At 39.1% G+C, this 25212-nt stretch overlaps 1 protein-coding gene and 1 pseudogene across 1 annotated transcript in view; one reads left to right on the top strand and one right to left on the bottom strand.

The window, feature by feature from the left end:
- DPP10 (dipeptidyl peptidase like 10) overlaps nucleotides 1–25212 on the top strand; it is a 674557-nt gene that overhangs the window by 280371 nt on the left and 368974 nt on the right.
- Nucleotides 24531–25000, bottom strand: LOC118897754 (annotated as a pseudogene).

The following is a 25212-nucleotide window of genomic DNA, read 5'->3' as shown; positions in this document are numbered from 1 at the left end:
TGGGTGGGGGGAATGAGATTATTTTAGGGGGCATCAACTGCCTTCCAAAGAGGGGCTCATTCATAGGAGGATGTAACCACATGGAAATATTGGATAGATAAGCTAAGGTCAGGGCAGCAAGGAGAACTATCCTAGTCGCCCACCTGAAGGGCGGCCGTGGCAGACACGGTGGAGGGCTCTGGGGCGTTTCCTCATTGGGCTCTCTGGAGAGGACTCCAGCCCACCTTTTCCTCCAGCCCAAAGGTGGGCATCACCCCTACCCACCCATCCCCCAGAGGTTGGGTTGAAGTGAGAGAGTCAACAGGCAGCTGGGGGCTGTCCATCTCCTCCCCACCTCCTGCCCCCAGTGTCCTCCCCGGGCCACAGAAACAGGAGACGGCACAGAACACGAGGAGGTCCTTCTGGGAGGGAGGCCACAAGCCCACCTTGTCTCTCCCCCTTTCTCCCTTCCTCCTCCTCCTCTTCTTCCAAATCTTTCTCCTCTGTGCTGTTGTTGTTTTGTGCCTAAAGAGTTTACAGAGCAAGAAGGGAGGGTGAGTTCTGGGAGTCCGAAGGCTGGTTGCTGCCGCAGCATTGGGCTCTGTGGAGCACAGAGACCTCCACCTCCAGGCAGGGGAGGACAGATGAAGGCAAGCAAGGCGTTATCAGCGAAGACGGAGTCCCCGAGGACTTGAAGTTGACTGTGTGTCAAGGGTGAAGCTGTCAGGTTGTGGGGAAGGCTGCGTCTTGGCTGGTCTGGAAGAGCAGTGGTGGTGGCAGGAGCAGTGGCAGCCATCTGAAGCCATCTTCCTTAGTGGATTCCGTCCCCCACAAATCTCTCACTGTTCACTCCAGGTAACCCTTCGCTTCTCCTTCTCCTCCTGAGCAAGAGTCTCCTCTTGGGGTCTCCTAGGCGGGGCTTGGGCTGGGCAGGCAGGCCCAAGGCCACTGGTATGTTTCAAAGAGTTGTAAGCTGCGGCTGGTAGTGGAAGAGACATAACATCGTCTAGACTTTGGGCAGAAGAGATAATTCATCCTGAGTGGGGAACACCGCGAACAGGTCTGCCACGTGGTCTGCCATCAAATGACTGGCTACTGGGAAGGCAGAGGGTGATGACCTGGAAAATGCACAGGACAAGGAGTGGCAGACTTGAAAGATTCCATTCTAGGGGAGAAGGAAGCACAATGGAAAGTAAAGATGCCCCTTAGAGGCTTGGTGGGGTAAGGAAAGAAAAAAAATGGCCTAAGAAGAATAGGCCCTCTTTGAATAAAATGCCATCAAAGAATAAGAAGATGTCAGACAAAAACAGGCCAGTGGCAACAACAACAAAACAATAACAGAAAAAGTGGACCTGTATTAAAGAAACTGCGCAGCTAAACTTCAGTGTAGCACAAAGTACACGCACCTTTGCACTAAGATGCCTAACGAGCCACCCCATCCTTCAAGTATTATCTGCTGTTGTTAGAGCAAAGCTAATTCAAGACATAATCCTGATCATAAAGAAGCTAGAACCCAACATTCGTAAAACTTACTGTGTGAAGAAAAGTATCACCTACTATTTCAGGACAAGGAAAGTTCAAGATAAGAAATCCTCATCATTAAAAAGGAACCCAATATTCACAAAAATTACTACATGAAGAAAAGGCACTCAATGAATATTTCTTGAATGGATTCCTCAGTTTTTCTTTCAGTTCAGAAATGCTCGTGAAAATACATGGGTAAATTAAAAAATGCGAACTTCATTTCATTCAAACTCTGCTGAACTGGGCCATCCACAGACATGCTTTCTCAGACAACACTTTCTCACATAATTCTCCCCCATTACCCTCTTCATGGCAAATATCACTACCTGAGGTTTTACTGTATAGTTTTCATTGGTTTATTTTCTGTCTCTGCCGCTAGAATGAAAACACCATGTGGTCAGCAAATTCATTTGCTTTAATTTATCTCTCATACCTAAAATAGTGCTGGCCGAACAGAAGGCACTCAGTAAATACCTGTTGAATGGTTAAATGAATGAGTGAATCCATTAAATATTTTTGAAGGGATCTGTATACAAAAGAAAAATGAAATGGTGGAATTTTCAGCAAATTCAATCATATATTTGAGATGGGGCTAATTCCTTTGCTTTAAGTTTGACTTATAAAAATATTGTGAATTTGTTTTAATAGCATAATTATAACAGGAGAAAAATATTTCTAAATGAGTCAGCTAGTGCATTTTGGAAAACAGTTGGTACAAGAAGTACTGGGAGAGAGCCATGAGATCAGGCCAATTGAACATTCATTTTACTGTTGGAAATTTTAATAAAACAGTAAGATTGTTGATGTTGCTTCGTATTAGGAAGAATTATCAGAGCAACATATGCCGAGGGGATAAACAAGGACGAGGAGTATAAAGTCTAGTTGATCTTAGTAATTGAGGTAGTTCTCTTAACATTAGGAAAAGAAAAACAGTGCTCTGGTTTTAGCACTCACTGTACTCTGATCATTGATGCTGAACCTGGCACTTCTTATATTTGACATGGAGTGAGAGTGGTTTATCTTCATTTTCTCTCTTGGCTAGGGCCAGTTGAACGTTCTTCCTGCATCTGACACATGAATGCATAACACAGTAAAGTGTTATTGACTTTATTACATTGGACATCAGATTTGAGGGGTCCTGTGATGAACACATGTCAGCTTCTGTCCTAAATGTTGAAATCAGAGTCATGTCTTTAATGGCCACTTGGCATTAAGCTCCACACCAATGGAGTCAAAATCATTCCCGAACTGCTGCAAAGGTGTAAGTCATAGACCCTCCATCAGATCCCCTGCACGCATGTAATACAGATTTGTGACTGTAAATCATGAGGCAGTCACAGAAGTTACATGAAAATTAATCTATATTATAGTCAAGAAATATGTATGGTAAAAATGATGATTAAATTCAGGGCACTTTAGGTCTGGAATTATCCTTTCATTATTCAGGAACAAATAAAATTAAAACCCAGAGGAGTGAATTTATTTTTCTGAAGCCCAAGGATTGTTCATTAGCAGAATAAAGGCATAAACTGGGGCCTCTCGAATTCCAATTCTTTGGTACTTTCTAATATATGGCATTTAACATGCAGAAAGTCGTCTGGAATCTGATTAAATAAAGCTTTCAGCTAAGATTTTTTTTAAAAACATAAAACTTTGATTTGAAAAAGCAATACAAAACAAAGAAACATTGAAATATAAGATACGAAGATTTAAGCCAATACTTAAGATATAATAAAAAGAAAACTACCAATTAGACTCCAAGGCCAGGATATAGTCAGCATTACTCTTCTCTCTCTCTAGCACCTTGTTACTGAGATAATCAAGACAGGCAAAAAGGGGATCAAATATGACATTCACTTGTTCTTCTTCATAGCTCAGAATATCTGCTTTTTGTTTAACGCATGTCTTTTAGCTGGGAGAGGCTGCTAAGCCATTTAGACTATGTGTTCAGGCAATTGTGCTGAGTTCTGATGACACGGTCCTTCCCAAGTCATCCACCTCTGTTTGTCTGTCTTTCTTAACTATATATCTGTGCACATTTTTTGATTTTATTTGTTGTAATTTTCAAAATGCAAGATAATAAAGATATAGAATTTTCTAGTATATAAAATGTTGTTTCTCACTTAGTTTCAAATCCTGTGCAATAGGGACCAGTGTTCTATGGTTGTCTTACTCATGAAGAATCTGAGGCTCATAGATTGTGGTTTGACACAAATGACAAACTCACTAAATGACAAAGCACGTAACAGGGATTTCTGACTCAGAAACCAGTGGTTTTCCTAGTGGAGCCCTCATACATTGCTGGTGGGAAAATTAAACAGTGCAGCACAATTTGACAGTTTTTTTAAAAGTTAAATATGTGTTTATTAGATGACATAGTATGTGCCTAAGCAAAATGAGACATATATTCACACAAAAACCTGTGTGAAAATGTTCATGAGAGCATTGTTTGTATGGGCAAACACTGTAACCAACCCAAAAGTTTATCAACTTGGTAAATGGATAAACAAAATATGTATATTTGTGCAGTAGAATACAAATCAACGATAAAACAGCCAAATTCTGATGTATGCTACAAAATGAATGAACCCCAAAAACATTATTGTATGAGTCCACTTATATGAAATGTCCAGAACAGACAAATTTATATATACAAACTGAAGATTATGTGGTGCTGAGGATGGGGTGAAATTACACCAAACTGGCTCCAGAAAATTTTTAGGGGATGATGGAAATGATCTAAAACTGAATTATGGTGGTTATTGTCCAACTCTGCAAATTCATTACAAATCTTTGAATTTTGTACTTACAATAGGTATATTTTAAGAATATACATTATACTCCCCCAAAATAAGAGGGGGACAGAGAGAGAGGGAGGGAGGGAAAAAGGGAGGGAAAGAGAAACAGAGACATAGATAGACACTCAGAGGGTATCACCAACCCGAGGAACCATGGGAGCCATTTCTAGATGTAATCTAATCCTCTTCACTTTACTGTACTAAGGATGATGTTGATTGGTTCATTGGAAGAAAGTTTTAGGAACATGATTATTTTACTGGTGACAGAAACAAGGGAATTTTAAAGAACTGAAAAAACATTTAACCCGTGATTCCATTTATGTGTTAAATTCATAGATAATTGTTCAGAAACTCTTTTGCTTGAAACAATGCATCTCGACTGTCTTTTTTAAAAAAATAAATAAATTTATTTATGTATCTATCTATCTATCTATTTATTTATTTTTGGCTGTGTTGGGTCTTTGTTGCTGCGCGTGGGCTTTCTCCAGTTGTGGTGAGCGGGGGCTACTCTTCATTGCGGTGCGCGGGCTTCTCATTGCGGTGGCTTCTCTTGTTGCAAAGCACGGGCTGTAGGCACGCGGGCTTCAGTAGTTGTGGCTCGTAGGCTCTAGAGCGCAGGCTCAGTAGTTGTGACCCACAGGCTTAGTTGCTCCGCAGCATGTGGGATCTTCCCGGACCAGGGATCGAACCCGTGTCCCTTTCATTGGCAGGTGGATTCTTAACCACTGCACTACCAGGGAAGTCCTCGGTTGTCTTTTTGGACTGAAAAAAAAAATGTAGAAAGCTTCATATAGTTGAATCTAACCTTCAACCACTTCTTATATGCCTATCTCAACACTTAAAATGAAGGAAAGTGAAAAGGAAAATATGATGAGAGAAGAGATTTCATTCAACTAATTATTTTCACCTGGTACATTTTGGGTTCAGTAAAAGTCAAGATTTGATCAATATTTTGTATGTATATACATATTTATATATATTATGTATAATATAATATACATATGGTCCTATATAATGATAATTAATATTCAACATGGTAATTTTGAAGTATCATAAGAAATATATCGATGCTTACTTTTACTCAAGTCAAAACTGCAGTCTAATATTTATTTTAGAGAAATGCTTACCTTATATGTTTGAAATAGATTATGAGTTAATCAGAAAACTCAATCAGTATCTAATGTCACCCCACTTTCCTCCCTAGTTAAATAGTTAAATTGGAAAATTTGGTAAATTTGGTGATTTCTAGGGCAAAATAGTGCATTTTAACTTAATGACCAGTGGGGACCTACTGACTCACTGAGGAGTCCACATGTTTTTCTGAATTTTAGCCTTGCCATGGATGTCCTCATGGCAGTTGTGTTCATTCCAGCACTAAGACTACATTCCTATATTGATAATGTTGTTAAATATTTAACTTCTCTCTCATTAATTTCAACATCTAAATTTTAAAACTACCTAGGAAAATAAAATTTTACGACCTCAACACTATGATTTATTTAGGCTTGTTTTCTTTTGTCTTGGAGAGTGGAAACTGAGATGTCCTCAAAGAGACAAACCACAATCAAAGTGTATTGATTGAGCATCGTGGCTTCAGTGTGTGTGTGTGTGTGTGTGTGTGTGTAATCAAGCTCTAATGATTAATTACATGCCAGTTTTGAGCATTTCTAGAATGTTGAGACTTGTGGAATTATCAGTCATATTGAAATAAACTATGATACAGAGGACTAGTAAAAAGAAAAATAACTTTCTAAAATGAAAAGAGATGAGGTGTATTTGTACTATGCTTACTTTACATATATGTAGCCTGTCTACAAATCTATTACTTGTGTGCCTATTTTAATCGAATATATGAACCCTCTAATAATGTTAAACGTAAAATATACATGCTAACAGTGTATGCTTGGTTTATATTTTGCTGGGTTCTCCTCTAACCACAAGGAATTTTAACCTAATTGAGCCATAACCCTTTCCTTTTTGCCTTCATTCTGAAAGCAGAGACAGATAGAGACAACCTCTGTGACCCGTGTGTGCTATGGTAGAGGTAGAGGCTCACAATTGACAACTGCTGTTGCAAACAGTTAGCGTTGATGGGCACCAGGTGTGTTAAACTCCTCTGAGGCCCCATTGGTGACTTGGGTGGGTATATGGCAGTCAGTTATCAAAGTTTGGGATAAGTCAGTTTTCATTTTGCAAGTTTGATTTTAAAGATTTCTAACCACATGAGAGGCAGTTTTCATGATTTCATCATCACTTTTATAATTGCTCTTTTTATTCCACACAGGCAGTGTTAACTTTATGAAATATAAAACATGTACTAAACTTAATTATCCTGGAGTGTCCACCAGCTCTTCCATTAACCGACTACTCTCTAGGGATGAAAAAGGCAATTTGAGGACATGTGGGCCTCAAAGAACTCTGTAAAGAGATCAACAAAAATAAAAATTTTGAGGAACAAAAACTGAATACAATATGAATCCAAATCAGAGAGTATATTTCTATGTAAATGTTACCCAACTTACAACAATTGAATAATTGGGATTATTTTTAACTTCTTAGATTTTAATTTTAGTCTCACAACTAGAGTTTAAAGAAAAAATTGGAAAGATATCCATATCATAAGTCCACCCTTAGGCATTATTACTTACAAGGCTTATATAAGGACATATATATACTGAACACCTTTGTTCAAATCACTGTGCTAAATGATGTGGATATAAAACAGAATAGAATATGGAATTTGTCCTCAAGGATAGAAAATGACATTAAATTTTGTTCTTCTCAGCATATAGCAATAAATGCAGTAATTTCCCTTTTTAAAATTAGTAACCACGGTATTCATTTGAATATTCAATGGTGATAAGAGTTTCAAATTTTAGCCTTATAAGGACTTTCTAGTGACTGATATAATAGGTTTCAGAGGCTCATTAACGCTACCTGGTGTCCACATAAGTAATCACACACTCTGTTGTGTGAATGGATTACATTTTTCATAACGACCTGAAAATATAAAACCTGTCTTTCTCTCCCTATTAGTTATTCTCTTTTGGCACATAAGTAGAAGAGACATAATGCAGTACCAGGAGTTTTATCTATTTGAGCTCAAGTAATATCTCCCAAGGTGACATTCCATAGCTAAAGAGGCAGTCTTCTTGGTTTTGTGTTTGAAAGCACACTTATTTAGATCGAGATTTAAGATGGTGCTTTTTTTTGCAGGAATTTTAAAATGCTTAACATACATACGTTTAATCATTTCTTTTTACAAGTATATTCAGGCTTCTGAAGTTCTCTAACGAGCTCTTCTTTTTGGCCAGTTGCCTGTACATTTCTCTAGAAAATTTGCATCATCGTGACAAAGTGGTAGTTACCTAACTGTGTCCTTACTGTTAGATTCTGGGTCTCTCTCATGGCACCCTCTCAGAATCCTGGGAAGTGACAAAAGAAAGTCACTGCAAGGTTGCAGTGAACATAAATTTGATGTGGCCACTGCTAGGTTTTGTGAACAGGAAGAAAGAGTTGTGTACCGTGAGCAATTGCAGTGGTGTCACGTGGATTTGATCAGGAGATATTCCCTAGCCCAACCAAAGTCTGCTTATACATGGGATTAACCCCACATGAGAGTAGGAACCTCTCACATAATGAGGTAGGGAAGTGACCATTTCAGATCAGATTAAATTTCAGAGTTATGGGGGATTAACTGTAGAGTACATTCTGACTACAGATCCAAAGGAAATATGAAATTAAATCCAATAGAGATGTACTCATGAATGCAAATTTCATTATTTAACCAATTTTTATTGATTAGCCCCTCTCTGCCTTCTGTATCAGGAGGATGAAAAGGTGAACAAAATGCATGTGTCCTTATGTCTTGTCATCTCAAAAGCCCCAAATACCCTGAAACATCGTAGTAATTATTTGTTTGTTTGTTTTGTTTTTCAGTAAAATTTACAACCCAGTGACTAAAAGGGAACTTCTTAGAGTAGTTGAGATGTCTCACTCCCTCCTTCCCTTTATGTCTCCCTCCCTCTTCCTTTCTTTCAACTACACAAGCAAAAAGCATTCTTTGGTAAAGAAATGCTCTTTCCTGTTGGCCTCTCAGACCCCATGTTACTTCAAAGTTTCTTTTATTCATTTATATCTTTCAGGAATTGAATAGTATTTTGAGAATTTAACACCTTGCTTTACTTTACTGCTTTTCTACTAAAGAACTGAGATTTTAGCTATCCACAGAGACACCTCAATCTCAACATGTTCAAAGTTGATTCACTATTATTCCTCGCTAACTCTTTCTGCTGTTTTCCAAACTATAAGAATGATAGCATCACCTGTCAATCATGTAGAACTCCTTCTTGACTCCCTTTCCTGATCCCTTACATCCAGATGGCACCCAATTTCAATCAGCTCTACCTCCTTACCACTTCCTCATCTCGTTCCCTTGTAGTCATCCTCTTGTTTCCACCTTAATTCAGACTTCATTCATCTTTTGCCTAGCCTACTTCTTCTTCTATGTGTTCTCCTTAAAATCTTGTCCCTCTTCAACCCATATACCTTGCAGGAGTAAGTTGATCATGAACATATCAAATCAGTTGTATCAGTTCCTGATTTAATCTTCTTTTCCTGACTTCTCATTGCCTACTAGATTATAATCCAAGTTCCTTGGTGTGACATACAAGGTCCCCCATTATAGGGAGTCTGCCCACCACCTCAACAATTACAAAACCTTACCACATTTAATAGTTTGGTCCCTGATATAGACTGAATGTTTGTGTTCCTCCAGAATTCACCTATCCTAACCCTCCAATGTGATGGCATTAGGAGGTGGGACCTTTGGGAGTTAATTAAGTCATGAGGGTGGGGCCTCATGAATGGGATTAGTGCCCTTATAAAAAGAGACAAGAGAACTGCTCTCTCTATCTCTCTGCTCTTTGCCATGTAAGGAGAGACTAAGACAGTCATCTGCAAACCAGGAAGTGGGCTCTCACTTGATGCCAGTTGTGGTGGTACCTTGATCTTGGACCTCCCAACCTCCAGCACTGTGAGAAATAAATGTTTGTTGTTTAAGCCACTCAGCCTATGGTAATTTGTTATAGCAGCTTGAACTGACTAAGATGATCTCTAAACTATGATAAGTTGTCTAACTCCTTTGTATTGTTGTTCAAGCTATTCCTCTACCTTGAATGGCCTTCAAGGTAGATTAGTTCCAGACAGGTGTAATAGCTCCACTATAAACCACATTTGGAAATTATTCATATTCCTCTGAGAGAGAATTGAATGCTTTCTTATGCCTCCAACAGCATCCTATTTCTATCTATCTTTTCTTGTAATTTCTTTGAGGACAACATCTGTAACTAATTCATCCTTGAGATTCTTATACCCAGCTTTGCATCTGACACATGGTAAACGCCAAGTCTTGGCAAGGTACAGATAGCTATTTGTATTTTATGTGATTCATTTAGGCTGAAAGAATTAGGATGCTTCAAGTGTTTCAATACCAAGCTTTCAAGATCAATGAAATCCAAAAGAGATACTTGAAGAATCAGGTTCTGAGTTTTTTAGAATGGAAAGAACAATTAAGGCCATCTTGTTTAATGTATCATTAAAACTTGTGTTTCCTTATTTATTTTCATTTCGGATGATCTGTCCATTGGTGCAAGTGGGGTGTTAAAGTCCCCTACTACGATTGTGTTACTGTCGATTTCCCCTTTTATGGCTGTTAGTATTTGCCTTATGTATTGATGTGCTCCTATGTTGGGTGCATAAATATTTACAATTGTTATATCTTCTTCTTGGATTGATCCATTGATCATTATGTAGTGTCCTTCTTTGTCTCTTGTAAGAGTCCTTGTTTTAAAGTCTATTTTGTCTGATATGAGAATTGCTACTCCAGCTTTCTTTTGATTTCCATTTGCATGGAATATCTTTTTCCATCCCCTCACTTTCAGTCTGTATGTGTCCCTAGGTCTGAAGTGGGTCTCTTGTAGACAGCATATATACGGGTCTTGTTTTTGTATCCATTCAGCCAGTCTATGTCTTTTGGTGGGAGCATTTAATCTATTTACATTTAAGGTAATTATCGATATGTATGTTCCTATTCCCATTTTCTTAATTGTTTTGGGTTTGTTATTGTAGGTCTTTTCCTTCTCTTGTGTTTCCTGCCTAGAGAAATTCCTTTAGCATTTGTTGTAAAGCTGGTTTGGTTGTGCTGAATTCTCTTAGCTGTTGCTTGTCTGTAAAGGTTTTAATTTCTCCGTCAAATCTGAATGAGATCCTGGATAGAGTAATCTTCGTTGTAGGTTTTTCCCTTTCATCACTATAACTATGTCCTGCCACTCCCTTCTGGCTTGCAGAGTTTCTGCTGAAAGATCTGCTGTTAACCTTATGGGGATTCCTTTGTATGTTATTTGTTGTTTTTCCCTTGCTGCTTTTAATATTTGTTCTCTGTATTTAATTTTTGATAGTTTGACTAATATGTGTCTTGGTGTGTTTCTCCTTGGATTTTTCCTATATGGGACTCTCTGTGCTTCCTGGACTTAATTAGCTATTTCCTTACCCATATTAGGGAAGTTTTCAACTATAATCTCTTCAAATATTTTCTCAGTCCCTTTCTTTTTCTCTTCTTCTTCTGGAACCCCTATAATTCGAATGTTGGTGCATTTAATATTGTCCCAGAGGTCTCTGAGACTGTCCTCAATTCTCTTCATTCTTTTTTCTTTATTCTGCTCTGCAGTAGTTATTTCCACTGTTTTATCTTCCAGGTCACTTATCCGTTCTTCTGCCTCAGTTATTCTGCTATTGATCCCTTCTAGAGAATTTTTAATTTCATATATTGTGTTGTTCATGATTGTTTCTTTGCTCTTTAGTTCTTCTAGGTCCTTGTTAAACGTTTCCTGTATTTTCTCCATTCTATTTCCAAGATTTTGGATCATCTTTACTATCATTATCCTGAATTCTTTTTCAGGTAGACTGCCTATTTCCTCTTCATTTGTTAGGTCTGGTGGGTTTTTACCTTGCTCCTTCACCTGCTGTGTGTTTCTCTGTCTTCTCATTTTGCTTAACTTACTGTGTTTGGGGTCTCCTTTTCGCAGTCTGCAGGTTCATAGTTCCCATTGTTTTTGGTGTCTGCCCCCAGTGGCTAAGTTTGTTTCAGTGGGTTGTGTAGGCTTCCTGGTGGAGGGGGCTAGTGCCTGTGTTCTGGTGGATGAGGCTGGATCTTGTCTTTTTGGTGGGCAGGTCCATGTCTGGTGGTGTGTTTTCGGGTGTCTGTGACCTTATTATTATTTTAGGCAGCCTCTCTGCTAATGGGTGGGGTTTTGTTACTGTCTTGCTGGCTGTTTGGAATAGGGTGTCCAGCACTGTAGCTTGCTGGTCGTTGAGTGGAGCTGGATCTTGGCATTGAGATGGAGATCTCTGGGAGATTTTCACTGTTTGATATTACGTGGAGCTGGGAGGTCTCTGGTGGGCCAATGTCCTGATCTTGGCTCTCCCACCTCAGATGCACAGCCCTGATGCCTGGCTGGAGCACCAAGAGCCTGTCATCCACACGGCTCAAAATAAAAGGGAGAAAAAAAATAAAGAAAGAAAGATAAAGTAAAATAAAATAAAATAAAATAAAAGTTATTAAAATAAAAAACAAAAAATAATCATTAAAAAAATTTTTTAAAGTAATTTTAAAAAAAAGAAAGAAGGGAACAACCAAACCAAAAAACAAATCCATCAATGATAACAAGTGCTGAAAACTATACTAAAAAAACCAAAAACGGACAGACAGAACCATAGGACAAATGGTAAAAGCAAAGCTATACAGACAAAATCACACACAGAAGCATACACATACACACTCACAAAAAGTTAAAAAGAGAAAAAATATGTATATCGTTGCTCCCAAAGTCCACCTCCTCAATTTGGGATGATTCGTTGTCTATTCAGGTATTCCACAGATGCAGGTACATCAAGTTGATTGTGGAGCTTTAATCCGCTGCTCCTGAGGCTGCTGGGAGAAATTTCCCTTTCTCTTCTTTGTTCGTACAGCTCCCGGGGTTCAGCTTTGGATTTGGACCCGCCTCTGCGTGTAGGTCGCCTGAGGGCGTCTGTTCTTTGCTCAGACAGGACGGGGTTAAGGGAGCAGCTGCTTCGGGGGCTCTGGCTCACTCAGGCCGGGGGAGGGAGCGGTACGGAGGAGGCGGGGCGAGCCTGCGCGGCAGAGGCCGGCATGACGTTGCAACAGCCTGAGGCACGCAGTGCGTTCTTCCGGGGAAGTTGTCCCCGGATCACGGGACCCTGGCAGTGGTGGGCTGCACAGGCTCCCGGGAGGGGCGGTGTGGATGGTGACCTGTGCTCGCACACAGGCTTCTTGGTGGCGGCAGCAGCAGCCTTAGCGTTTCATGCCCGTCTCTGGGGTCCGCGCTGATCGCCACGGCTCGCGCCTGTCTCTGGAGCTCATTTAGGCGGCGCTCTGAATCCCCTCTCCTCGCTCACCAGGAAACAAAGAGGTAAGAAAAAGTCTCTTGTCTCTTCGGCAGCTGCAGACCTTTTCCCGGACTCCCTCCCGGCTAGCTGTGGTGCACTAACCCCTTCAGGCTGTGTGCACGCCGCCAACCCCAGTCCTCTCCCTGCGATCCCACCGAAGCCAGAGCCTCCGCTCCCAGCCCCGCCCGCCCCGGCGGGGGAGCAGACAAGCCTCTCGGGCTGGTGAGTGCTGCTCGGCACTGATCCTCTGTGCGGGAATCTCTCCGCTTTGCCCTCCGCACCCCTGTGGCTGCGCTCTCCTCCGTGGCTCCGAAGCTTCCCCCCTCCGCCACCCGCAGTCTCCGCCCGCGAAGGGGCTCCTAGTGTGTGGACACCTTTCCTCCTGCACAGCTCCCTCCCCCTGGTGCAGGTCCCGTCCCTATTCTTTTGTCTCTGTTATTTCTTTTGCCCTACCCAGGTACGTGGGGAGTTTCTTGCCTTTTGGGAGGTCTGACGTCTTCTGCCAGCGTTCATTAGGTGTTCTGTAGGAGGTGTTCCACATGTAGATGTATTTCTGGTGTATTTGTGGGGAGGAAGGTGATCTCCGCGTCTTACTCTTCCGCCATCTAGAAGCTCCTTCAGTGTAAGAGTGATTTCTAAACAAATATTTATCCATGAGCAGTGATATCACAAAATTGTTAATACTTCTCTTTAAATATACAGAGAAAACGTAATTTTTTTTTCCTTTAACTGATTTGGTCATCCTTGTGAGTCATCACCTCTGTGTAGTGGGAAAACATACTTTATTTTGGTCTATTTATGTCTAATCTACTGCATTAACCTATAATGCACTAGATTCAGCTTCCCTTTAGGTAATTCTGACTCCCATGGTTAAACATGCTCAGTCTCATAGCTAGCCCCCATCTGTTGATTCTCACCATAAAATGGCATCTGGGGAAGCGTTGATTTCCTAACCTCATGCTGCTAAGATAATATTCACGCATTGTAATGCCCTCTGGCCTCTCTGGACTCAGACGTTTTTATGCTATTTCCCTGTGGTTGCTGCTCTCTCTGTTGATCTTAATGGCTGAGTTCCTAAACTGGTAGAGCCCAGATTGACCTCACCCAACTGCATTGAATAGAAACTTGTGGTGTTCTCTTTTCTGCTCAGCCTGCCCTTGACTAATGATGTTTCTACAGAGTTCCTGAGTCATGACTTCAGCTTCCATCAGGTCCTCACTGTTAAACCTCCAGACCACTTTGCCTGTCCAGTTCTACTCACATTCCTCTCCAATGAGTCACATGATACAATGTGACTCTTCTCATTAACCAGAGTGCTGTGATCATATTGCTGAATCCTGGCCTCTGTACACCAGCACCCAATTGAATCTTGGAGACAGAGTTTTGGGCGAAGCAGAAAAGAATAGCTTTATTACTTTGCCAGGCAAAGGGGGCCACATTGGGCTAATGCCCTCAAGAATGTGTGTCCTGTCCTGGAGGGGGTAGTGAGGAGTATCATAGTAATGGTTCAAGGAGCAGGGCATGATCAGCTCGTGGACATTCTTCTGATTGGTTGGTGGTGAGGTAATTGGGAGACAGCATCATCAACCTTCAGCTTCCAACCAGTCTAGGGTCTATGTGCTTGTGGTCAGCAGTTTTCATCTGGTGGGGATCTACGCCGTGTAAAAACAACTTGGGAATCTGTGTCAGGCCTTTATCTATACCTTTCAGGGAACTGTGAGTTTGGTGATTCTGCTATGTGGTGGGTTTATAGTCTAAATTGTTACCAGTTCCCCAGCCCAACAGCTATTCTTTGTTTCTCCATCTTCACGTTTCCCTCATTAACTCTTGAGTCAGCCTTTTACTTCAAAAGACAAGGACACAGAGGCTTGTACATGGTTCCAATCAGAACAGGACCAGTCATAATGTCTTTGGGATCAGACTAAGAATAGAAAGAGAGATGCTAATGGACTGTTAAATAAAATACAGTCCAACCTGCTACCTGGGCAAAGATATCTCCCTAACCATCTGGAAAGTCAGGCTTGAATTGAGAATTATCTGACTCTAGATTTCTGCACCAAGTCTCCGTGGCACAGGAGAACCAGCACCTGGCATCTGGCCCTGTGTCCAACCTGTTTCCTTAGTGCCTTGAGGAGCCTCAAACAAATATTTGTGGATCCCCCTGCCTGTATGTGGAGAATGTTTACGTGCTCCTACAAACAGTTATCCCCTGCTATTTGTCAGTCGCAGAGATGTCCACACAGGTAGTTCAATCAATCCTAAGGAGGAAAGACCCAAGGAATGAACTCTCGCAGGCTCTGGAATAGGGATTAGGTAAAAATTTCTGGAGTCCTGAGCAAGTATAGAACTCCAGATGTATATATTACCAATAGATAACTATGGCATCCCCTTGGCCATATGGATTCCTTGCCCCATGAGTGGGAGTGTGGCTTGAAGAGGGATAGAGAGTCCTACAAAGTGCAGGGGTTAAAGTGGCCTTTGTCTAAAGGCAGTGTTAATCAGTGCACAGGTGTTATTTTTCACAATCTCAAGGGGAAAAGGTATGTATGTGCTCCTACCCACCACCTTACTAAGCACTCTGTGGTCTTCTCTTGAACCATCCTGTGCTCTAGTTATCCTTTTATACTTCTCAAGAGGACAAGTCACCAATGCAGTACACCTGGGAACAATGTTTTTGGCCCCATCTTAGAGGAGAAAAGATCCAAGGAAAAAATATACATATAAATGTAATAGATATTGCTTAATATTTGCTGTACCTTTTCCCTGTCATGTATAAAAGAAATTGCACTTGACTCTTTCTAGGTTGCAGTAACATGCATTCATAAATTCAGCAGTTAACTCCTTTAGCTCTGCAAATAATGCTGTTGATTATTTCTTTAAAGAATATGGTTATCTTGAGCAATGTGAACTTTGCAATAAAACTATATATTAAAATATGACTAAAAATGAGAACAGATAAAGGAAGTGAAAATGCCACATTTAAAAAGATCTAGTAAATTTTCCACACTGAGGGGAACAAAAGCTATTGAAATCAATTGTCCTGTGTTAAAATGTTAGTGTATATAATATAAGGGTTAATGACAATAGTTGAATATTCTTGCTCAACTATGGGAAATTATGTTTTAAGATTTGAGGAAATGCTAAATGTATTGAAATGAGAAGTGTGAAATAATGAGCAGAACATTTTGGTTATTTAGTTGATATATTCATAGGTTTTGAGTTTGCCATGAATCAAACACTATGGTTTCCCCAATTAGTTTATTTCATATTTAATTTGCTCCTTAAGAGACTTGATGCAAAATTCCATTATTGGTAAGTATGGTTAACCTTATTTTTAAAAAATTCACCTTTGCTAACTATTTAAATAACTACTAATTTAAAAGTATGAAAAACATTGTTTGGGATGAATATCACCAAGATGTTCATCTGCAACTCCCAGATTGAATTATTTTCTTCCTCTAAAGAAATAATAGACCTGTGCATTACAAGCTAATGTGGCAATAGCAGTCCATACAGGTCTTTGTCTATCAGGAAATTTTCAGTTTCTTTAAAATTCATTTTGAAATGTCTAAGATTGGAATTATAATGCAGTGATCCTGAACTTTTATGATCATGAAACCCATCATTTGGAGCACCAAGTTACATTTTGCAGAGCTAGTATTCTTCAGAACAGAGATTGATAAATATTTAATGGAAACATTTTTTTCTAAATAGAATATGTCTAGGAATATTAATATTTCCCAAATGATACTAAACATCTACTCTTATTTGATGTATCAATAATAAAGAAATTTAAGTTATTTCAGTTTTTGAAGATTGTTGCCAAAGTTCCTTTCTATAATACACTTTTTAATTTAGAATTTATTGTTATTATTTTTTAGGTGTGATTGTTTTCTTTTTATTTTTTTGGCTGTCCTGCGGCACGTGGGATCTTAGTTCCCTGACCAGGGATTGAACCCATGCCCCCTGTAATGAAAGCATGGAGTCTTAACTACTGGACCACCAGGGAAGTCCCTCCTGTAATAAACTTAAAGTAGTCCCATCTATAGTGCTAATAATTTTTATAGTGAAATTAACATTTGAGATGATAGAATAATATAAATAGTATTATATTTGTGAAAAATTGAAAAGGGTATATACTAAAACCTTAGTTTTCTAAAATTTGGCTTTCTAACTATTTATATAATTACTAATTTATACAGAAGCTTGAAACATTATAATGCAACACTAAAGCACAGATATTCTTGTCAGAAATCTAGTTCAATGTTGGTTTCTTCATTAATTATCAGTATAACTAAGGGCAGGTTACTAGATCTCTGTAGGTTTGTTTCCTGATCAATAGAATGGTGATAATATTATCTTCCTAAGAAAGGTTGTGATGTTAAAGAGATGACCTATATATGGAAAGTACCTGGCCCATAGGGGGAATGTTGATTACAGTTTACTTCTCTTCACCATCCATTTTCTTAAATTTCAATTATTATCCTGAGGAGGTATCTACCTTTGTTATAAAAGGTTGAAATTTCCTCAGAAACTTGGAAAGCCTAGGGAAAATTTAAGTTGATGCTAAAGAAGAAAAGTAGAAGTATAAGAGCATTGGTGGCAATGAAGATAAAGTATAAATACACACACGCTCAGGCACACATTCATAATATGCCCACAAAACGCAAACCTAATCACAGATGAAATAAATCATTAAAAAATCAGGAGAGACTAGACTCTTTTTATTTTATTTATCTATTTTTTAGATGGAAGCCACTGAATTTTTTAATCTTAATCTCAGAAATAATATCACTTTTGCCATATTTTAGTGCCCTGTTCTTGAGTGTGAACTAGACCTAGAGACTCACAATCTCTAGGTCTAGTTCACACTCAAGAACAGGGCGTTACATGATGTCATGAACACCGGGAGGTGGGAATCATTGAGAGCATTTGTTGAAGTGCCTACCGCACTGTGCTTTGTTGATTTTGACATCTGTTCTTCAACTGGCATTCAAATCTATATATTTTATATTTGGCCTAAGGATTATTATTTTATTTTTGATTTGACATTTTTAAATTTAATTTTTATGCAGCAGGTTCTTATTAGTTATCTATTTTATACATATTAGTGTATATATGTCAATCCCAATCTCCCAATTCATCCCACCACCCACCCCCTGCTTTCCCCACTTGGTGTCCATATGTTTGTTCTCTACATCTGTGTGTCTATTTCTACCTTACAAAGCTGTTCGTCTGTAGCATTTTTCTAGATTCCACATATATGTGTTAATGTACGGTATTTGTTTTTCTCTTTCTGACTTACTTCACTCTGTATGACAGTCTCTAGGTCCATCCATGTCTCTACAAATGACCCAATTTCGTTCTTTTTAATGACTGAGTAGTATTCCATTGTATATATGTACCACACCTTCTTTATCCATTTGTCTGTTGATGGGTATTTAGTTTGCTTCCATGACCTGCCTATTGTAAATAGTGCTGCAATGAACATTGGGGTGCATGTGTCTTTTTGGATTATGGTTTTCTCTGGGTATATGCCCAGTAGTGGGATTGCTGGGTCATATGGTAATTCTATTTTTAGTTTTTTAAGGAACCTCCATACTGTTCTCCATAGTGGCTGTATCAATTTACATTCCCACCGACAGTGCAAGAGGGTTCCCTTTTCTCCACACCCTCTCCAGCATTTGTTGTTTGTAGATTTTCTGATGATGCCCGTTCTAACCGGGTGAGGTGATACCTCATCGTAGTTTTGATTTTCATTTCTCTAATAATTAGTGATGTTGAGCAGCCTTTCATGTGGCTCTTGGCCATCTGTATGTCTTCTTTGGAGAAATGTCTGTTTAGGTCTCCTGCCCATTTTTGGATGGGGTTGTTTGTTTTTTTAATATTGAGCTGAATGAGCTGTTTATATATTTTGGAGATTAATGCTTTGTCCGTTGATTCATTTGCAACTATTTTCTCCCATTCTGAGGGTTGTCTTTTCATCTTGTTTATAGTTTCCATTGCTGTGCAAAAGCTTTGAAGTTTCATTAGGTCCCATTTGTTTATTTTTGTTTTTATTTCCATTACTCTAGGAGGTGGGTCCAAAAATCTTGCTGTGATTTATGTCAAAGAGTGTTCTTCCTATGTTTTCCTCTAAGAGTTTGATAGTGTCCAGTTTTACATTTAGGTCTTTAATCCATTTTGAGTTTATTTTTGTGTATGGTGTTAGGAAGTGTTCTAATTTCATTCTTTTACATGTAGCTGTCCAGTTTTCCCAGCACCACTTATTGAAGAGACTGTCTTTTCTCCATTGTATATCCTTGCCTCCTTTGTTGTAGATTAGTTGACCATATGTGCGTGGGTTTATCTCTGGCCTTTCTATCCTGTTCCATTGATCTGTATGTCTGTTTTTCTGCCAGTACCATATTGTCTTGATTACTGTAGCTTTGTAGTATAGTCTGAAGACAGGGAGTCTGATTCCTCCAGCTCCGTTTTTTTCCCTCAAGATTGCTTTGGCTATTCGGGGTCTTTTGTGTCTCCATACAAATTTTAAGATTTTTTGTTCTAGTTCTGTAAAAAATGCCACTGGTAATTTGATAGGGATTGCATTGAATCTGTAGATTGTTTTGGGTAATATAGTCATTTTCACAATATTGATTCTTCCAATCCAAGAACATGGTATATCTCTCCATCTGTTTTTTCATCTTTGATTTCTTTCATCAGTGTCTTATACTTTTCTGAGTATAGGTCTTTTACCTCCTTATGTAGGTTTATTCCTAGGTATATTATTCTTTTTGTTGCAGTGGTAAATGAGATTGTTTTCTTAATTTCCCCTCTGATCTTTCATTGTTAGTGTATAGGAATGCAAGAGATTTCTGTGCATTCATTTTGTATCCTGTAACTTTACCAAATTCATTGATTAGCTCTAGTAGGTTTCTGGTGGCATCTTTAGGATTCTCTATGTATAGTATCATGTCATCTGCAAACAGTGACAGTTGTAATTCTTCTTTTCCAATTTGTATTCCTTTTATTTCTCTTACTTCTCTGATTGCTGTGGTTAGGACTTCCAAAACTATGTTGCATAGTAGTGGTGAGATTGGACATCCTTCTCTTATTCCTGATATTAGAAGAAATGCTTTCAGTTTTTCACCATTGAGAATGATGTTTGCTGTGGGTTTGTCATATATGGCCTTTAGTATATTGAGGTAGGTTCCCTCTATGCCCACTTTCTGGAGAGTTTTTATCATAAATCACTGTGGAATTTTGTCAAAAGCTTTTTCTGCATCTGTTGAGATGATTATATGGTTTTTATTTTTCAGTTTGTTAATATGGTGTATCACATTGATGGATTTGCATATATTGAAGAATCCTTGCATCCCTCGGATAAATCCCACTTGATCATGTTGTATGATCCTTTTAATGTGTTGTTGGATTCTGTTTGCTAGTATTTTATTGAGGATTTTTGTATCTATGTTCATCAGTAATATTGGTCTGTAATTTTCTCTTTTTTAGTATCTTCGTCTGGTTTTGGTATCAGGGTGATGGTGGCCTCATAGAATGAGTTTGGGAGTGTTTCTTCCTCTGCAATTTTTTGGAAGAGTTTGAGAAGGATGGGTGTCAGCTCTTCTCTAAATGTTTGACAGAATTCACCTGTGAAGCTATCTGGTCCTGGACTTTTGTTTGTTTGAAGATTTTAAATCACAGTTTCATTACTTGTGATTGGTCAGTTCATATTTTCTATTTCTTCCTGGTTCAGTCTTGGAAGGTTATACCTTTCTAAGAATTTGTCCATTTCTTCCATGTTGTTCATTTTATTGGCATAGAGTTGCTTGTAGTATTCTCTTATGATGCTTTGTATTTGTGCAGTGTCCGTAGTAACTTCTCCTTTTATCATTTCCAATTTTATTGATTTGAGTCCTCTCCCTCTTTTCCTTGATGAGTCTGGCTAAAGGTTTATCAATTTTGTTTATCTTATTAAAGAATCAGCTTTTAGTTTTTTGGATCTTTGCTATTCTTTCTTTCTATTTCTTTTATTTCTGCTGTGATATTTATGATTTCTTTCCTTCTACTAACTTTGGGTTTTGTTTGTTCTTCTCTCTCTAGTTCCTTTAAGTGTAAGGTTAGATTGCTTATTTGAAATTTTTCTTGTTTCTTAAGGTAGGATGGTATTGCTATAAACTTCCCTCTTAGAACTGCTTTTGCTGCCTCCCATAGGTTTTGGATCGTCGTGTTTTTGTTGTCATTTGTCTCTAGGTATTTTCTGATTTCCTCTTTGATTTCTTCCGTGATCTCTTGGTTATTTTGTAACGCATTGTTTATCCACCATATGTTTGTGTTTTTTACGTTTTTTTCCCTGTAATTTATTTCTAATCTCATAGTGTTGTGGTCGGAAAAGATGCTTCATATGATTTCAATTTTCTTAAATTTACTGAGGCTTGATTTGTGACCCAAGGTGTTATCTATCCTGGAGAATGTTCCATGCACACTTGAGAAGAAGGTGTAATCTGCTGTTTCTGGATGGAACATCCTATAAATATCAATTAAATCTATCTGGTCTATTATGTCATTTAAAGCTTGTGTTTCTTTATTAATTTTCTGTCATTTAAAGCTTGTGTCATTTAAAGCTTGTGTTTCCTTATTAATTTTCTGTCTGGATGATCTGTCCATTGGTGTAAGTGAGGTGTTAAAGTCCCCCACTATTATTGTGTTACTGTCAATTTCCTCTTTTATAGTTGTTAGCATTTGCCTTATGCATTGAAGTTCTCCAATGTTGGGTGGATGTATATTTATAATTGTTATATCTTCTTCTTGGATTGATCCCTTGATCATTACATAGTGTCCGTCCTTGTCTCTTGTAACATTCTTTATTTCAAAGTCTATTTTATCTGGTATGAGTATTGCTACTCCAGCTTTCTTTTGATTTCCATTTGCATGGAATATCTTTTTCCATCCCCTCACTTTCAGTCTGCATGTGTCCCTAGGTCTGAAGTGGGTCTCTTGTAGACAGCATAAGTATGGGTCCTGTTTTTGTATCTGTTCAGCAAGCCTGTGTCTTTTGGTTGGAGCATTTAATCCATTCACATTTAAGGTAATTATCGATATGTATGTTCCTATTACCATTTTCTTAATTGTTTTGGGTTTGTTTTTGTAGGCCTTTTTCTTCTCTTGTGTTTCCCACTTAGAGAAGTTCTTTTAGCATTTGTTGTAGAGCCAGTTTGGTGGTACTGAATTCTCTTAGCTTTCACTTCTCTGTAAAGCTTTTGATTTCTCTATCGAATCTGAATGAGATCCTTGCCGGCTAGAGTAATATTGGTTGTAGGTTCTTCCCTTTCATCACTTTAAATATATCATGCCACTCCCTTCTGGCTTGTAGAGATTCTGCTGAGAAATAAGCTGTTAACCTTATGGGACATCTCTTGTATGTTATTTGTCATTTTTCCCTTGTTGCTTTTAATAATTTTTCTTTGTCTTTAATTTTTGTCAATTTGATTACTATGTGTCTTGGCGTGTTTCTCCTTGGGTTTGTCCTGCCTGGGACTCTCTGTGCTTCCTGGACATGGGTGGCTATTTCCTTTCCCATGTTAGGGAAGTTTTCAACTATAATCTGTTCAAATATTTTCTTGGGTCCTTTCTCTCTCTTCTCCTTCTGGGTCCCCTATAATGTGAATGTTGGTGCATTTAATGTTTTCCCAGAGGTCTCTTAGGCTGTTTTCATTTCTTTTCATTCTTTTTTCTTTAGTCTGTTCCGCAGCAGTGATTTCCACCATTCTGTCTTCCAGGTCACTTATCCGTTCTTCTGCCTCAGTTATTCTGCTATTGATTCCATCTAGTGTATTTTTCATTGCAGTTATTGTACTGTTCATCTCTGTTTATTTGTTCTTTAAGTCTTCTAGGTCTTTGTTAAACATATCTTGCATCTTCTCGATCTTGGCCTCCATTCTTTTTCCGAGGTCCTGGATCATCTTCACTATCATTATTCTGAATTCTTTTTCTGGAATATTGCCTATCTCCACTTCTTTTAGTTGTTTTTCTGGGGTTTTATCTTGCTCTTTCACCTGGTACATATTCCTTTGACTTTTCATTTTGTCTGTCTTTCTGTGAATGTGGTTTTTGCTCCACAGGCTGCAGGATTGTAGTTCTTCTTTCTTCTGCTGCCTGCCCTCTGGTGGATGAGGCTATATAAGAGGCTTGTGCAAGCTTCCTGATGTGAGGGACTGGTGGTGGGTAGAGCTGGCTATTGCTCTGGTGGGCAGAGCTCAGTAAAACTTTAATGTGTTTGTCTGCTGGGTGAGGCTGAGTTCCCTTCCTACTGGTTGTTTGGCATGAGTGTACAGGCTCTTTGCTGGGGCTAATGGTGGACTCAGGAGGGCTCATGCCAAGGAGTACTTCCCAGAACTTCTGCTGCCAGTGTCCTTGTCCCCACAGTGAGCCACATCTGCCCCCCACCTCTGCAGGAGACCCTTCAACACCAGCAGGTACATCTGGTTCAGTCTTCTAGGGGGTCACTGCTCCTTCCCTTGGGTCCTGATGTGCACACTACTTTGTGTGTGCCTTCCAAGCATGGAATCTCTGTTTCCCCCTCTCCTGTCAAAGTCCTGCAATCAAATCCCACTAGCCTTCAAAGTCTGATTCTCTGGTAACTCCTTCTCCCATTGCTGGACCCCCAGGTTGGGAAGCCTGACATAGGGCTCAGAACCTTCACTCCAGTGGGTGGACTTCTGTGGTATAAGTGTTCTTCACTTTGTGAGTCACCCACCCAGCGGTTATGGAATTTGATTTTATTGTGATTGCGCCCCTCCTACCATCTCATTGTGGCTTCTCCTTTGTCTTTGTATGTGGGGTATCTTTTTTGGTGAGTTCAAGTGTCTTCCTGTCAGTGATTGTTCAGCAGTTAGTTGTGATTCTGCTGCTCTTGCAAGAGGGAGTGAGTGCACGTCCCTCTACCGAGACTAGATTCTGATACTCACTATTCTTCTGGGATTTATTGAACTGGACTGCCTGCATTTTAATGTGGCAAACTGAAGAACACAAGACATTTTTAATGCAATTTTAAAAATTATTATTGAATAATGGCACTTGAGTGTTTACTTTTGACTTCTGTAGTTAAGTGTCATTATGTAGAACAATTTGTACCCAGGCAGAGCCTTGTGAAACAAAGATTGTAACCCTTAGCAATCAGGAGAGATTATAAACATAAACTGAGACAGCAGAATCAGGGCCTTATCTGAATGCTGTGTTCCAGTTCTGCTCAGTGGATGTTGGAAGAATTTAAAGGAGGAGGAGAATCAAGAAAATTATCTAAAGAAAAAAGAAATATAAACTTATTTTGTTTTAAATTAGAAGGGCGTAAGGAAAGACTAAATCTATTTTCAAATTAAAATTATTCTAAAGTAAGTTTGTTTTTTTGTTTTTTTTTTAAAGAGCAATGTCCAGGAGTTTTTTTTATTGTTTGACTAACAGAAGAAAACCAGGCAGAGGAGTCCACAAGGAAATGATGGTCATGCTTCATTGCTGTTTGCCATTTGGTCCTTCATCTTCTAAGCACTTATTATATTTCCTTTGAAAGATTTTAGACATTTATTTCATCACAAATGCAATCCAAGTATGAATAAATAAATGTATTATCTTTTAGGAACCCCCACCCCCATGTTCCTTTAAATAGAAGAAGATGCTTTTAATGTCTCTTCATAGTCTGTTTGGCCATAGTTGTCCCACCTATGGTTTGAAAAACAGTCTGAAATCCTTTCCTCATTCTGTTAAAGAAATCCTGGGAAAGAAGTCCTATTGATATTGTCCATAGTCTCCAAAAGGTGAGGATGGTAACTGGGCCGAAGGCCACTGCAAGGGGTCTTCAGCAAATGGAGAATAATTGGGAAATTGGGCAGAGGCAAATCTTGTCAAGGAGACACCAGCTCCTTCAATTAAAGCCCAGAGAATGCCACCCATCGCAGCTGACCCAACCATGGCCACTGGTCTGTTTCTTGCTGCCAGTATGGCTCCTGTTAAGGCACCGCTCATGATGGAGTTCCAGGGATCTTCTTTCCCTCTGACTTGAACCATACTGCAGTCAGTCATGGAAAACAGACCTTCCTGAAACAGCAAAGCTACCTCTCAACTGCAGAGCCCTGGTTTTAATAGCTGTCAAACTCCTTCCTGGTCTGTGGTTTACTCCCACTGGAGAACTGCAAAAACCTTTGATTACCATCACCTATGGTTCTCATCTTAAAGGCCCCACCGCAGTCATCCACAATTCACACACATACTCTTGTATCTTGACTCCATGGTCAAAATAATTTTTCAAATTCAGTTTAATCTAAGGACATTGTTGATTAAATTTTAGATGACAATTTGGTATCTGACTGAGATGAAGAAACCACATGACAGATTTACTGGTTGCTGTTTTGTACTTTGTGATTTTAGCCCATAGTCAGTTTTAAAGGTCTGCTAGTTAGAAGGTGCTGCC

The sequence above is a fragment of the Balaenoptera musculus genome, chromosome 7 (genome assembly GCF_009873245.2).
Source record: "Balaenoptera musculus isolate JJ_BM4_2016_0621 chromosome 7, mBalMus1.pri.v3, whole genome shotgun sequence".
Taxonomy (NCBI): Eukaryota; Metazoa; Chordata; class Mammalia; order Artiodactyla; family Balaenopteridae; genus Balaenoptera; species Balaenoptera musculus.
This window is presented reverse-complemented; position numbering and strand designations above follow the sequence as displayed.